We start from the raw sequence: 17797 nt of genomic DNA on the forward strand, positions 1-17797 counted from the left end.
GCCATATCATGTCACTTATGATTTGCATGTGATGTTAATCCTTTTTATGCACCTTGTTTTTCTTAGGACGATGGTAGCATTATAAGGTGATCCCTCACTAAAATTTCAAGATAAATTTGTGTTCTCCCCGAGTGTGCACCATTGCCAAAGTTTGTCGTTTTGAGACACCACATGATGATCGGGTGTGATAGACTCTACGTTCACATACAACGGGTGCAAGACAGTTTTGCACATGCGGAACACTTTGGTTAAACTTAACGAGCCTAGCATGTACAAACATTGCCTCGGAACACAAGAGCCCAAAAGGTCGAACATGAGTCATATAGTTGATATGATCAACATGAAGATGTTTGATACGTCTCCAACGTATATATAATTTTTGATCATTCCATGCTATTATATTATCAACTTTGGATGTTTTATATGCATGAATATGCCATTTTATATCATTTCTGGGACTAACCTATTAACTCAGTGCCTAGTGCCAGTTTTTGTTTTTTCCGACTTTTTGACCTTTTTCAGAAAAGAATATCAAACGGAGTCCAAATGGAATAAAACTTTCGCGGTGATTTTTTTGGACCAAAAGAGACCCCCGAAGCTTTGGAAGAAGTCCAGAAGAGCCACGAGGGAGTCACAAGCCTAGGAGGCGCCCCCTAGGCCGCGCCTAGCAGGCTTGTGACCTCCTCCTGGGCCCAACCGACGTAATTCCACCGCCATAAATTCCTATAAATACAGAAACCCCCAAAAAGAAACCTAGATCGGGAGTTCCGCCACCGCAAGCCTCTGTAGCCACCAAAAACCAATCTGGAGCCCGTTCCGACACCCTGCCGGAGGGGGAATCCATCTCCGGTGGCCATCTTCATCATCCCGAAGATCTCCATGACGAGGAGGGAGTAGTTCACCCTCGGGGCTGAGGGTATGTACCAGTAGCTATGTGTTTGATCTCTCTGTCTCTCGTGTTCTTGAGATGTCTTGATCTCGATGTAACGCAGGCTTTGCTACTATAGTTGGATCTTATGATGTTCTTCCCCCTCTCCCTTCTTGTAATGATTTGAGTTTTACCTTTGGAGTTATCTTATCGGATTGAGTCTTTAAGAACACTTGATGTATGTCTTGCACGTGTCTATCTGTGGTGACAATGGGATATTCATGTGAGTACTTGATGTATGTTTTGGTGATCAACTTGCGGGTTTCGTGACATCGGGAACCTATGCATATGGGTTGGCACACGTTTTGACTCTCCGGTAGAAACTTTGGGGCACTCTTTGAAGTTCTATGTGTTGGTTGAATAGATGATTCTGAGATTGTGTGATGCTTATTGTATAATCATGCCCACGGATACTTGAGGTGACAATGGAGTATCTAGGTGACATTAGGGTCTTGGTTGATGTGTGTCTTAAGGTGTTATTCTAGTACGAACTCTAGGATAGATTGAACGGAAAGAATAGCTTCGTGTTATTTTACTACGGACTCTTGAATAGATCGATCAGAAAGAATAACTTGGTGGTGGTTTCGTACCCGACAATAATCTATTCGTTTGTTCTCCTCTATTAGTGACTTTGGAGTGACTCTTTGTTGCATGTTGAGGGCTAGTTATATGATCCAATTTTTGTTATCATTGTTGAGAGAACTTCACTAGTGAAAGTATGAACCGTAGGCCTTGTTTCCACACATTGCAATACCATTCGTGCTCACCTTTACTATTAGTTACCTTGCTGTTTTTGTAGTTTCAGATTACAAAAACCTATATCTACCATTCATATTGCACTTGTATCACCATCTCTTCGCCGAACTAGTGCACCTATACAACTTACCATTGTATTGGGTGTGTTGGGGACACAAGAGACTCTTTTTTATTTGGTTGTAGGGTTGCTTGAGAGAGACCATATTCATCCTATGCCTCCTGAGGATTGATAAACCTTAGGTCACCCACTTGAGGGAAAATTGCTACTGTCCTACACTACTGGAATCTGCTAGTTTGCCAACAGCTTTAAGCTTTGCCGTCAGCAATTTCACGGGGCTGACGGCAAAGAGACTTTGCCCTCAGCCAAAATGAAAGCTGACGGCATAGGAGGGGCTGACGGCAAATAAAATCTCTACCGTCCGCTTTATCTAAGCCGGTAGCCAGCTGACGGCAAAGGACAAAAAAAGCTGTCGGCATAGAAAGGCTGACGGCATAGGGGCTAACACAGTCGCCGCCTCGACCAGGAAAAAAAAACGGGGGTTGTCTTTGCCGACAGCCAGCTGAGGGCAAAGACTAACGGCTGTCTTTGCCGACAACTGGCTGAGGGCAAAGAAAAGTGCCTTATCCCCCCGTGCCTACCTCTCTTAACTTCTCTCTCTCACCGTTCTCTCTCTCACCCTCCCGCGCATACTCTCTCCCCCGCACTGCGCCGCCCCGCCCTGCGCCGCCCCGCCCCTCGCCGGCCTCGCCCCTCGCCGGTCCCGCGCCGCCGTGCGCCGGCCCCGCGCCGCCGTGCGCCGCCCCCTCCGGCTCGGGCCCTCGCCGTGCCGCCCGCCCCGGCCCCCGCCGCCAGCCGCCGGACGACGAGGCGCCGCCCGCCCCGGCCCCCGCCCCCCCCCCCCCGCCCGACGCCGCCGGAGTCCCCTCCTCCTTCCCTCCTCCAGGTCTTCAGCTTTTCAGATTCATCCCGTTCTGCAAATTTGTTTACAACATTTAGCAGCTGAGCAGAGAAGCATGCCCAAATGATATGCACTCCCGAGCACAAAACGATGCCCAAATGCTATCTTTTTATTGAAAAATGGCGCGTATTAATAATGCAGCTGAACTGCCTGTTTCCATACCTAGAATATTTCCATCAGGGCTCCACAGACACCTATTGACACATATTGCAACATCTTTCATTAGTGCAGCCTGAACAAAGAACAACACATTTTATGCATTAGAAGTTCAGAACTCACAATATAAGTCAGAATGCTGCTAATTGCAGGCTTACAGCACATTAGAAGTGGCTAACAAAACGGAATAAAATAGATCCAAGAATTTATCATTCAAATAATGACCTGCAATGGCAAGGTACAGGAGCCAATGTCCCAAACTTTAAATGTCTTGTGTGCTATCCTTTCGCGTGAACCAACTTCCCATATCCCGATGTCACCAACATTTGTTCCAACTGTTTTACAGCAGAGATATTAAAATACACAATATGCACTAACAAAGTAAAAAATTCAAGAACCAAGCTAAGTGTTTGAAGCATGTACCTAGAAGAATAGTTTGTTGAACAAGATGGAAATCCAGGCTCATAACATTAGAACCCTGATTGAGTGTGCGAACAACTTGTTTGGGGAGCTCTTCTTGACTGTAAACATTGGGAGGATGGCTTGCACCAGAGAATGACACCTGAAATAGTTTTGTAAGGTGTCAAAACTGCTTCATCAATCTGTTGTTACAGAAATGAGCAAAGAGCAGAAACTATGGCAAAGTCCACGTTCACCCAAATACCTCATCTGGCTGGCCTACATGCATTCTTTTCATCAGATGTTCAGAATCTGTAGACTGATAGTCAATGCCAGGTGCACTTGTAGGAGTCCTTGGATGCTTTAGAAATGCCGCTGTAAACAAATAGAGCATCCAAACAAAAAATCAAACAACATTGGAACAGTGACATACACCATTTTGCTGAACTGCAGTTTTATGATACATGTGTTTGGTGGCTGAACAAGACCGGGCGGCCCTTGTGCAATAGCAGGATGTGGTAAAGAGGGATTGGGATTTGTCATCCAACCAGCAATTGCATTTGGAGATGGTGAAACCACAGGTTGAAACGGCTGCGAGATTGAGAATATAGTAAATGATAGGATGATATAAAATGTCAAAATGTTCAACTATAGCTGTGATACGTACATCATGAGCACCCATCAGAGGGAATCCAGCTGTCTTGGGGATTGGTCCAACAAGAGGACCATTTGCAGGGGGGAGCTCTTGCTCCATTGGTAGGAGCAGCACAGGAATGATCCGTGAAGAGTGTCTTTATGTCAGGGTTTGGTCTAGGATTCTTGCAGAGCTGATGTTGCCAGTTAAGACTACATGACATAAAAAATCAAAGCAGTCCAGTTAGCATCACCCTCCACAAGAAACTAAAGCAAGAGAAGGCAATACCGAAAGCCTTGTAGGCCAAACACCAAGCATTGCATGTGTTGAATATAGGCAGTATGCAGAAAAAATAGAAAAAAATATGGCACGTCATAAACCTACACATATTTGTTATATAGACATCAACAGTGACATAATGAGCAACCTCACCTTATGAGTTTGTCATCGCCACATGTAATAATTGATAGGGACTTGTTGGTGTGAGAGAATGCAATGTCATTGACCCCGCCAATGTGAGCATCGATCTGTGCAATTCACAAAGAATCAAACAGTTAGAAACCCTTAAGGGGTTGCAATGAGGATTAGTTTGGGCATTATGGGGATTTAAGGACTCTGTCCACCTAAGGGCTCGAATCCAAACTCCATGTTGTCAAACAGACCGAAAGGGGGTGTACATGGAAAACTACAAACCTCTGCACTTGGAGGCCCAACGACGTCTACAAGGAGAAGGTTGTGTAGTAGACATCAAGCTCTTTTCTGGCACCGTTGCTGGGGAGGTTAGCGCTTGAAGTTATATATTTAGATCTGGCAATCGAATCTTTTAGTTTCTTGTTTTATCACTAGTTTAGTCTATAAAATAAAACTACAAAAAATTGAATTAAGGTTGCCTCATATGCTTCATCTTTTTAATGTATTTCGTGGAAATGATGGGAGGAAAATTGTGCTCAAGTGCTAGAAGAAGAATTGCATAGAATGCTTGGCATAAAATATGTGAATGATGAGCATGATTGCAATGTTGTTAGTAAGAATTCTTTGAATACCCATGATGCTAATGATATGCAAAGCCACAAGCTTGGGGATGCCATGTCCGATGAATATGATCTTTTTAGTTCCCCCACTTTGAATGATCAAATTTATTTTGATGGAAGCATGTCCCCTATTTATGATGATTATTGTGATGATACTTATGCTATAAAGAAGAGGGATGATAAAACTTGTCATACTCTTGAGTATCCTTTCACTGAACATCACTCTTTTAATGTGGAAATAATTTGTAGTGCTGAAGTCTTTTACGATACTCCCACTATTAATCATGAGGATAAATTTGCTATTGTGGAGATTAGTAAATTTTTTATGCTTGTAGATCATGAAAGGAATGCTTTAGGTGCTGGTTATATTGTTGAATTCATTCATGATGCTACTGCAAATTATTATGAGAGAGGATCATATGCTTCTACATATTGCAATAATATCAAGCTTCCTCTCCATGTGTTGAAACTTTTGAAGTCATGCTTGTTTTATCTTTCTATGCTAGTTGATTCTTGACCCAATAAATTGTTTGATCAAAAAATCCCTATGCATAGGAAGTGGGTTAGACTTAAATGTTCTAGTCATATGCTTCATGATGCTTCCATTATGTTTCAATCCTTATCTTTTATGTGAGCATCATTGAAATCATCATGCCTAGCTTGAAAGGCATTAAAGAAAAGTGCTGGTTGTGAGACAACCCAATATGTATCCTTACTGTTTTTGTGTGTTCACATGATTAAGCTACTATATTAATCATGTTTTATTGCCTTATTTTCAATAAAGTGCCAAGTAAAGCCTTTATGATTAGTTTGGGTGATAGTTGTTTGATCATGCTGAAAAAGACAGAAACTTTGCGCTCACGAAATTATTTTTCATTCCTATCCAGAGAGAGATATTGTGATGATTCTTTTTTATGCTGATTGGTATGAAAATTTCCCTAATTTTCATAATTGTTCAGATATTTTGGGATACCAGAGGTATACGAAATATACAGATTTCTATTGACTGTTCTGTTTTTGACAGATTCTGTTTTTGTTGTGTTGATTGCTTATTTTGATGAAACTATGGTTAGTATCGGGGGTACTAGCCATGGAAAAGTGAGAATACAGTAATAAAACATCAATCTAAATGGAAATCAAGTTTACTACAGTACCTAAAAAGTTGGTGGTTTGTTTTCTTATGCTAATGATATCACGAGTTTCTGTTTATGTTTTGTGTTGTGAAGTTTTCAAATTTTGGGTGATGTTCTCATGGACAATGGAATAAAGAGTGGAAAAGATCTTAAGCTTGGGGATGCCCATGTCATCCCAAGCCAAATTAAAGGACAACAAACAACCTAAGCTTGGGGATGCCCCGGGAAGGCATCCCCTCTTCGTCTTTAATCCATCGGTAACCTTACTTGGAGCTATATTTTTATTCACCACATGATATGTGTTTTGCTTGGAGCGTCGTGTATTATAGGAGTCTTTGCTTTTTGTTTTGTCACAATCATCCTTGCTGCACTCCTTTTTGAGAGGGACATGCACTCAACGTGAATTTGCTAGAATACTCATTGGGCTTCACTTATATCTTTTGAGTTAGATAATTTTTCTCTAGTGCTTCACTTAAATCTTTTTAGAGTACGGCGGTGTCATATTTTGTAGAAATAAAAATTCTCGATCTTCACTTATATCTTTTTGAAAGTTCTCTCTCTAAGTAACTTGGTAATTGGAGTGTTCTATGAAATTAGTCCTAAATATGATAGGCATCCAAAGAGGATATAATAAAAACTTCCATATTCAAGTGCATTGATCAGTAAGGGAAGTTTGATTCCTCACAATTAGTTTTGAGATATGGGTATGGTAATATTAGAGTCATGTTAGTAGGGTTTTGTGAATCTAGAAATACTTGTGTTGAGGTTAGTTATTCCCGTAGCATGCACGTATGGTGAACCGCTATGTTAGGAAGTCGGAGCATAATTGATTTATTGATTGTCATCCTTTGTGTGGCGGTCGGGATCGCGCGATGATTAACACCTACCAACCCTTCCCTAGGAGTATGCCTTTAGCACTTTGTTTTGATTACTAATAAAAACTTTCACAATAAGTATATGAGTTCTTCATGACTAATGTGAGTCCATGGTATAGATGCACTTTTACCTTCCACCATTGCTAGCCTCTCTAGTACCACACAACTTTCACCGGTGCACAAACTCACCATATACCTTCCTCAAAACAGCCACCATACCTACCTATTATGGCATTTTCATAGCCATTCCAAGATATATTGCCATGCAACTCCCACCGTTCCGTCTCATGGCATGTGCCATCACTTTCATATTGCCATTGCATGATCGTAAGATAGCTAGCGATATGTTTCAACGTCATACACTAAGCTAGATCGTTGCACATCCCGGTACACTACCGGAGGCATTTCATATAGAGTCATCATTGTTCTAAGTATTGAGTTGTAACTAAATAAAAGTGTGATGATCATCATTATTAGGGCATTGTCCCATGTGAGGAAATAAAAAAATGAAAAAAGAGGCCAAAGAGCCCAAACAAAAAAAATGAGAGAAAAAGAGAGAAGGGACAATGCCACTATGTTTTTCCACACTTCTGCTTCAAAATAGCACCATGTTCTTCATGATAGAGAGTCTCTTGTTTTGTCACTTCCATATACTAGTGGGAACTTTCATTTTATAACTTGGCTTGTATATTCCAATGACGGGCTTCCTCAAAATTGCCCTAGGTCTTCGTGAGCAAGCAAGTTGGGTGCACACCCACTAGTTTTCTTTTTGAGCTTCCATACACTTATAGGTCTAGTGCATCCATTGCATGGCAATCCCTACTCATTCACATTGATATCTATTGATGGGCACCTCCATAGCCCATTGATACGCCGAGTCAACGTGACCATCTCCTCCTTTTTGCCTCACAACCTCCACCACACTCTATTCCACTTAGATGACCCACAAGTGTAGGGGATCAATCGTAGTCCTTTCAATAAGTAAGAGTGTCGAACCCAACGAGGAGCAGAAGGATCTAACAAGTGGTTTTCAGCAAGGTATTCTGTGCAAGCACTGAAATTAACGGTAACAGAAAGTTGTGTGGTAAGATGATTCGTAGCAAGTAGCAAGTAACAATAGTAACAATGGTGCAGAAAAGTGGCCCAATCCCTTTTGTAGCAAGGGACAAGCCTGGACAAACTCTTAGAGGAGGTAAAGCGCTCCCGAGGACACACGGGAATTTCTGTCAAGCTAGTTTTCATCATGTTCATATGATTCGCGTTCACTACTTTGATAGTTTGATATGTGGGTGGACCGGTGCTTGGGTGCTGCCCTTACTTGGACAAACCTCCCACTTATGATTAACCCCTCTCGCAAGCATGTGCAACTACAAAATAAGTATTAAGACAAAGTCTAACCATATCATTAAACTAGTGGATCCAAATCAGCCCCTTACGAAGCAACGCATAAACTAGGGTTTAAGCTTCTGTCACTCTAGCAACCCATCATCTAATTATTACTTCCTAATGCCTTCCTCTAGGCCCAAGTAATGGTGAAGTGTTATGTAGTCGACGTTCAACTAATACCACTAGAGGAAAAACAACATACAACGCATCAAAATATCGAACGAATACCAAATTCACATGACTACTTATAGCATGACTTATCCCATGTCCTTAGGAACAAAAGTGACTACCCACAAAGCATAATCATATTCATGGCCAGAGAGGTATTGAATAGCATCAAGGATCTGAACATAAAATCTTCCACCGAGTAATCCAACTATCATCAACTACAAAGAGTAATTAACACTACTAGCAACCTTACAGGTACCAACCGGAGTCGCGAGACGGAGATTGGTTACAAGAGATGAACTAGCGTTTGGAGATGAGATGGTGCTGACGAAGATGTTGATGGTGATGAGTCCCCTCCGATGAGAGGAGTGTTGGTGATGACGATGGCGACGATTTCCCCCTCCGAGAGGGAAGTTTCCCCGGCAGGACGACCCTACCTGAGCTCTAGATTGGTTCTTCTCAAGTTCCGCATCGTGGTGGCGGCGATTCCTCCCGAAAGCCTCTTCTTGATTATTTCTGGAACAAAACCCTCCTTATAGCAAAACAGGGGGCCAGAGGGCCAGCAGGGAGCCCACAAGCCCCCTAGGCGCGACTAGGGGGGTAGGCCGCACCTAGCAAGCTTGTGGCCTCGTGCTTGCTCCCCTCTGGTACTTCTTCGGCACAATATTTTTTATAAATTCCAAAATAATTCCTCGTTGATTTTCACGGCTTTTGGAGTTGCGCAGAATAGGTATCTCAAACTTGCTCCTTTTTCAGGCCAGAATTCCAGCTGCCAGCATTCTCCCTCCTCATGTAAACCTTGCAAAATAAGAGAGAAAAAGGCATAAGTATTGTACCGTGAATTTTAATAACAGCCCATAAAGCGATAAATATCAACATAAAAGCATGATGCAAAATGGACGTATCACTATCATTACAAGGGGACTGGTCACTAGAAGCGGAACTACCCCAAGTATCCCGCAGACAAGAAGGCGGCCAGCGCCAAACAAGGTATATGTGATATACATGTTATTGATGTGTAGCTCACCAAATCTCTTTGTAGTGCCTAGGTATCTGATACCGGTTTGGTTGCTCACATTTGCAACTCAAAACAGGAATTGTGGAATAGATGGAGGTTGGCGAAGGATGAAGTGACGATGTGTGTGGGAAATGGTTCCAAGGTTGATGCGATCGCCGTCGACACGCTCTCACTTCAATTACCATCGAGATTAATGATGAACCTGAATAATTGTTATTTAGTGCATGCCTTAAGCATGAACATTATATCTGGATCTTGTTTATTGCGAGACGGTAACTCATTTAAATCAGAGATTAATGGTTGTTGTATTTATATGAGTAATATCTTTTTTGGTCATGCACCCAATGTGAGGAGTTTATTATTTTTGAATCTCGATAGTAATGACACACATGTTCATAACATTTATGCCAAAAGATGTAGAGTTGATAATGATATTACCACTTTCTTGTGGAATTGCTGGTTAGGTCATATTGGTGTAAAGTGCATGAAGAAACTCTATGTTGATGGACTTTTGGAGTCACTTGATCTCGAATCACTTGACACATGTGAACCATGCCTCATGGGCAAGATCACCAAAACTCCGTTCTCTGGAACAATGGAGAGAGCAAGTGACTTGATGGAAATCATACATATTGATGTGTGCGGTCTGATGAGCATTGAGGCTCGCGGTGGATATCGTTATTTTCTCACCTTCATCGATGACTTAAGTAGATATGGTTATATTTACTTAACGATACACAAGTCTGAAACGTTTGAAAGGTTCAAGAAATTACAGAGTGAAGTGGAGAATCATCGTAACAAGAATATCAAATTCCTACGATCTGATCGAGGAGGAGAATATCTGATTTATGAATTTGGCACTCACTTAAGACAATGTGTAATTGTTTTGCAATTGACACCGCTTGGAACACCATAGCGTAATGGTGTGTCCAAACATCGTAATCGTATTATTGGATATGGTGCATTCTATGATGTCTCTTGCCAATTTTCCTTTATCATTTTGGGATTTTGCATTAGAGACAGTTGCATTCACTTTAAATAGGGCACCATCAAAATCCGTTGCGACGACGCGATATGAACTGTGGTTTGGCAAGAGACCAAAGTTGTTGTTTCTTAAAGTTTGGGGATGTGATGCTTATGTCAAAAAGCTTCAGCCAGAAAAGCTGGAACCCAAAGCAGAGAAATGCGTCTTCATAGGATACACAAAAGAGAGAGTTGGGTACACCTGCTATCTCAGATCCGAAGGCAAAGTGTTTGTCGCTAAGAATAGAACATTTCTTGAGAAAGAGTTTCTCTCGAAAGAATTGAGTGGGAGGAAGATAGAACTTGATGAGGTTGTAGAACCTTTGCTTCAACTAGAGAGTAGCGCAACACAGAAAGATGTTTCTGTGGAGCATACACTAGTTTAAGACGAAGCCAATGATGATGTTCATGAAGCTTCGGATCAAGTTGCTATTGAACCTCGTTGATCGACGAGGGCACGCACCGCTCCTGAGTGGTATGCTAACCTTGTCTTAATAGTCATGTTGTTAGACAACAATGAACCTACGAGCTATGGGGAAGCAATGGTAGGCTCAGATTCGAACAAGTGGTTAGAGGCCATGAAATCTGAGATAGGATCCATGAATGAAAACAAAGTATGGACTTTTGAAGTATTACGTGAAGGGAGAAAGGCCAGCCAGACTAAATGGATCTTTAACAAGAAGACGGACGTCGGCGGTAATATCACCGTCTATAAAGCTCAACTTGTGGCAAAAGGTTTTTCACAAGTTCAAGGAGTTGACTACGATGATACTTTCTCACCCATAGCGATGCTTAAGTCCGTCAAAATCATGTTAGCAATAGCTGCATTTTTCTATTATGAAATTTGGTAGATGGATGTCAAAACAACATTCCTTAACGGTTTCCTTAAGGAAGCATTGTATATGATGCAACCGGAAGGATTTGTCGATCTAGAGAATGCTAACAAAGTGTGCAAGCTCCAGCGATCCATTTATGGACTGGTGCGAGCATCTCGGAGTTGGAATTAGTGTTTTTTGATGAGGTGATCAAGGCGTTTGGGTTTATACAAGTTTATGGAGAAGCTTGTATTTACTAGAAAGTGAGTGGCAGCTCTATTAGCATTTCTAATATTATATCTGGATGACATATTACTGATTGGAAACAATATAGAATTTTTGGGAAGCATAAAGGATTATTTGAATACAAGTTTTTCAATGAAGGACCTAGGAGAAGCTGCTTTCATATTAGGCATCATGATCTATAGAGATAGATCGAGACGCTTAATAGGACTTTCAAAGAGCACATACCTTTACAAAGTTTTGAAGAAGTTAAAACTTGATAAGTCCAAGAAAGGGTTCTTGCCTGTATTGCAAGGTGTGAAGTTGAGTAAGACTCAATGCCCAGTGATTGCAGAAGATAGAGAAAAGATGAGTGACGTCCCATATGCTTCAGCCATAGGCTCTATCGTGTATGCAATGCTATGCACAAGGCCTGATGTTATCCTTTCCATAAGTATGGTTGGAAGGTTTCAAAGTGATCTGGGAATGGAACACTGGACAACGGTTAAGAATATTCTGAAGTACCTGAAAAGGACTAAGGAAATGTTTCTCATGTATGGAGGTGATCAAGAGCTCATTGTAAAGGGTTATGTTGATGGAATCTTTGACACTGATCCAGTTGACCCTAAGTTGCAAACTGGATACGTATATATTCTCAATGGGGGTGCGGTATCCTGGTGCAGTTCCAAGAAAAGCGTGGTAGTTGATCCTACATGCGAAGCAGAGTACATAGTTGCCTCAGAGGTGGCTAAAGAAGGTGTCTCGATGCAGGAATTCATGACAGATCTTGGAGTTGTGCCAAGTGCACTGGATCCAATGACTCTATTCTGTGACAACACTCGTGCCATTTGCTCTAGCCAAGGAACCAAGGTTTCACAAGAGGACTAGCCACATAAAGCGACGCTTCAATTCCATCCGTAATTACATCAAGGAGGAGGACACAAATATTTGCAAAGTGCACACGAATCTGAATGTTGCAGATCCGGTGACTAAATCTCTTCCATGATCGAAACATGATCAACACCAGAACTGTATAGGTGTTAGATTCATTACAATGTAAATCACATAGTGATGTGAGCTAGATTATTGACTCTAGTGCAAGTGGGAGACTTTTACAAATATGTCCTAGAGGCAATAATAAAATAACTTATTATTATGTTTCCTTGTTCAAGATAATCATATATTATCCATGCTAGAATTGTATTGATTGGAAACTCAAATACATGTGTGGATACATAGACAACACGCTGTCCCTAGTGAGCCTCTAAGGACTAGCTCGTTGATCAAATATGGTCAAGGTTTCCTGGCCATAGACATGAGTTGTCATTTGATAATGGGATCACATCATTAGGAGAGTGATGTGATGGACAAGACCCGAACTATGAACGTAGCATGTGATCATGTCTGTTTATTGTTATTGTTTTCTGCATGTCAAGTATATGTTCCTGTGACCATGAGATCATGCAACTCCCGGACACAGGAGGAATGCCTTGTGTGTATTAAACGTCACAACGTAACTGAGTGACTATAAAGGTCCTCTACAGGTATCTCAGAGGGTGTATCTTGAGTTGGCATGGATTGAGACTGGGATTTTTCACTCTGTATGATGGAGAGGTGTCTCTAGGGCCCACTCGGTAATACAACATCACAAGAATCTTGCAAGCAATCTGACTAAGGAGTTAGTCACGGGATCTTGTATAACGGAATGAGTAAAGAGACATGCCGGTAACGAGATTGATCTAGGTATGGAGATACCTACGATTGAATCTCGGACAAGTAATATACGATGGACAAAGGGAATAGCATACTGGATTAACTGAATCCTTGACATAGAGATTCAACCCATAAATATCTTCATAGAATATGTAGAACCAATATGGGCATCCATGTCCCGCGATTGGTTATTGACCGGAGCGTGTCTCGTTCATGTCTGCATAGTTCTCGAACCCTTAGGGTTTGCCCACTTAAGGTTCGGTGACATTTTGGTATTATATAGTTATATGTGTTGGTGACCAAAGGTTGTTCGGAGTCCCGGATGAGATCCCGGACGTCACGAGGATCTCTGGAATGGTCCAGAGGTAAAGATTTATATATAGGAAAGTGGTATTTTGGGTCTAGAATAGTTTTGGGGATTCATGGTATTGTACGAGGAGTGTCGAAAGGGTTCCGAGGGTCCACCGGGAGGGGCCCACCCACCCCGGGGGGGCACATGGGCCTAGGAGGTGGTGCACCAACCCCTGGCGGGCTTGGGTAGCCGACCCCAGGAGGCCCATGTCCCAAGCCAAGGAGGAGGAGGTGGAAAGGACTCCTCCCAAGGGTTTCTACCTCCCTTGTGGGAGGTGGACTCTCCCCCCTCGGTTCGGCCGAACCTATCCTCCTTGGAGGAGGGGCCAAGGCAGCCCACCTACCCCTTCCTCCTATATATAGTGGAGGTTTTGAGGGCAGCCACTACCTGAAAAGCCACGTGATGCCCCATCCTCCATAGATCATCTCCTTCTTCTAGATTAGTTTAGTAGAGCTCGGTGAAGCCCTTCCGGATTAGTTCACCACCACCGCCACCATGCCATCGTGCTGCCGGAAAACTCATCTACCTCTTCGCCCCCTCTTGCTGAATCAAGAAGGCAGAGATCGTCATCGAGCTGTACGTGTGCTAAACATGGAGGTGTCGTCTGTTCGGTGCTAGATCGTGATTGGATTGCGGGACGACTTGCGATTTGGATCGGGAAGACGTTCGACCACATCAACCGTGTTTATTAACGCTTCCCTCTTAGATATCTACAAGGGTATGTGGATCCGATCTCTCCTCTCGTAGATGGTCATCACCATGGATAGATCTTGTATGTGCGTAGGATTTTTTCCCATGCAACGTTCCCCAACAGTCGTGGCATTATTTAGTGATTAGTCCACTATTTTGGAAGAGGTTTCAATTGACTATGACAACAAAGTTGCTATCTATGATGATTATGGTGATGACATGTATGCTATAAATAATAATTATAACCATGAAACTTTCGAGATTGATTTTATTTTTAAATTGGATTAGGCCAATCAAGTGTCTAATGATAGTTATTTTGTTGAGTTTGCTCCCACTATTATGAATGAGAAGAAATTAGCTTATGTGGAGAGCGATAAATTCTCGATACTTGTAGATCATAAAAAGAATGTTGTATGTGATAGTTATATTGTTGAATTCCTTCATGATGCTACTGAAAATTATTACGAGGGAGGAACCTATGCTTGTAGGAATTGCAACAATATCAAGTTTCCTCTCTACGTGTACAAGATTTTGAAGTTATACTTGTTTTCCTTCCTATGCAAATTGATTCTTGCTCCCATGAATTATTTGCTCACAAAATCCCTATGCATAGGAAGTGTGTTAGACTTTAATGTGCTTGCTATGTGTTTCATGATGCGCTCTTGCACGTTTCAACTATTATTCCTATAGGAGAATCATTGAAATCATCATGCCTAGCTAAAAGACGTTAAAGAAAAGCATTTTTTGGGAGACAACCCAACACTTTTACTTTCTATTTTTGTGTGTTCACATGATTAAGTTGTTGTATTAATCATGTTTTGTATCTTTTATTTCAATAAACTGCCAAGTAAAGCCTTTGGGATAGTGTGAAAACTTGTTTATGTGATTTTACTAGAGTGTCAAATGATTTTGAATATTTTACACACAATTTCTACGCAAATTATCCGACGTTTCCTAATTCTTCAGAATTTTTAGAGTCAGGGAAGTATGGCTTTAATGGAGATCTTGACAGACTATTGTGTTTTTGACAGATTCTGTTTTGCGTGCAATTTTAGTGTTTCCATAACTTATATTGAGTGATATAAATTATGGGAAATATATTATACAGTAGGTATTATTTTAGAACAATTATGAATCTTGTCTTGACAATACCTAAGTGAATGATCTATATTTATCATACTAACCCATCTCATGAAGTTCCATTAAGTTTTGTGTGATTGAAGATTTCAAGTTTTCGGTGAGTTACCAATATGAGGAGAATAAGGAGCAAAAGAAACCTAAGTTGGCGATTCCCAAGGCACCCCAAAGTAATATCTAAGGAAGACTCAAGCGTCTAAGCTTGGGGATGCCCCGGAAGGCATCCCCTCTGTCGTCTCCAACATTATCGGTATATCTTACTTGAGGCTATATTTTTATTCATCACAAGATATGTGTTTTTCTTGGAGCATCATTTTAGGTTGTTTTTCTCTGTAATATGTTATTTACAATCTTGTTTTTAATAGAAATTTCAAAGAATTGCATTTAGAATGATTTAATTGCATGTGTGATGTGTGCTATATAAAAACAAAAACTTATGTTGTAGTATTTCAATTATCATATTTTACAGGAAACTGTAAAGTTTCTGAAATTTTTACACAGTACTGTCATAGAAATTATTTATCATGCCTAAAATTTCATAATTTTTGTAGTTACAAAAGTACACTTGTAGCGACCCGACTCAAGACGAGTCAAGCCTCTGGTGTTTCCGTACCATCCCAAGATCATGCTCGTACACACTCAGTACATAATGTATATATTCAAGAGTTCAATCACACAGCTTTATTAATCGAAATCTCATAAAGAGTACTTTATTACAATAAAGGATTACAATAAAGTGGCTGAAGCCATCTCATGATATATCTAACGAAGACTAGCGGAACCATCAGGTAGACGAGTCCATCCGACTCCAAGGGCATGTCGCTCGGCGTAGATCGTAGCCTCACTCCTGGTCGGAAAAGTACTTTGCAACATAATACGTTGCAGCCGTGTAGGTCAGCATATTGAATATGCCGGCAAGTCATCAAAGAGAGGAGTAAAATAATAATCAACTATCCCTACATGCATATTTGGCCGGTGGGGCTATGAGTTTTGCATAAAGCCAGTTTTATCCTACAATAAGAGGGGCTGGAAGCAAAATATTACTACATTGTTTGTTGTTAACGAGATGGTTCCGCCAACCAATTCTCGTACCCGAATAGTTGTTAACACCCACATCATTATTAAGTTGTGTCGAGAGTTCAGGGGAAATTCATTGCCTTCGGCTCAAGTCGTCCATGACCGTGGACACGGCTAATCGATTAGGTTGGGCACTCTGCAGAGTTTTGCACACGTTCCCCACAAGATTTGATCGCCTCTGTGTTTGTCCTCGCACTTCAGGGTGTTTGAAGACCGGATGATCAAAACATGGTCTTTCAACGGGTCCCTCTGAATCCCTGTCGGTGCCCATCCATTCCTACCGTCCTTCTACATCTGCTAGCACCGCCTGTCCAGAGTCGCCGCGTTGTCCAACCAAGCCAGAGCCCATAATGACTTGTGGCTGTGCAGGTAAGCCTTGAGTCTTGAAGTCTCCGTCCATCTCTTCGAGCCTGGGTGAAGCTTCCCGCAGGGTGTCATGGCCTCTCCAGCATCCCGGGCATCCACTGGTTTCTCCACGGAGCCGATCAACCGTCCTTCACCCAGAGTTGCATTGCGCCCGAGGTCTTGAAAATCTTGTCTTAACCGGTCTTGATTATTTAATCAACCTCGCATCACTCGTGTTATGCACTCAACCGAAAACCCGTCTACTCAAGCATAGCAAATATAAAATTGTCGTCCCGGGGCCAAGTATCGGGGTTGTTGTGTGCCTACCACATGATACTACAACTTACACTAAAATTTCCAAGTACCTAGGCAGCATGCAATTGGGCAAAGAAAGGTGAACTACCATGCATCGAAAACATAGGAAAATAACATGATCAAAATGACTTGCCTTGATGATAGTTGTCTTGATCGAGTGCTTCTAAGTAACACGCTTCGCACTCCGGATGATCTACCGATACAAACACAAAACACACCATAAGCACTACAATCAAGCAACAAGTAAAAATAACATCACAAGTAAGGATTTGCTAAGGCCTAAGTAAAAGAATTCAACACGCGTTAATAAGGCAGAAACTTGTTTCTCTTAAAAACACCAGTAAAAATAAATTTTTTGAAACTTCTACCACAGTAAGATATAATCACTAGGAAGCAGTAGCAAAAAGAATTAACTAAAAATCATTTTCTAAACTCCTGGAATAGGCAAAACAAGGTTTAAACTAAATCTGATCTAACTGATATTTGAAAATTTCAAACATAGACAAATTATATGTTTTTAAAAACTACAGAAAAATTGGAGTCTACTGGAACAATAATCAATATCACTGGACTTCGGGATCAAAAGTTATGGCCAAAACAAAACAGAAACTTTGCTGTTTTTGCAACTAGACAGAAAAAAAGAAGCTAACATGCTAACAGACAGG

At 41.4% G+C, this 17797-nt stretch overlaps 1 pseudogene; it reads right to left on the reverse strand.

Annotated features, from left to right (window-relative positions):
* Positions 1-2752: 2752 nt before the first annotated feature.
* Positions 2753-4108, reverse strand: LOC123425433 (annotated as a pseudogene).
* Positions 4109-17797: the final 13689 nt, after the last annotated feature.

The sequence above is a fragment of the Hordeum vulgare genome, chromosome 2H (genome assembly GCF_904849725.1).
Source record: "Hordeum vulgare subsp. vulgare chromosome 2H, MorexV3_pseudomolecules_assembly, whole genome shotgun sequence".
Taxonomy (NCBI): Eukaryota; Viridiplantae; Streptophyta; class Magnoliopsida; order Poales; family Poaceae; genus Hordeum; species Hordeum vulgare.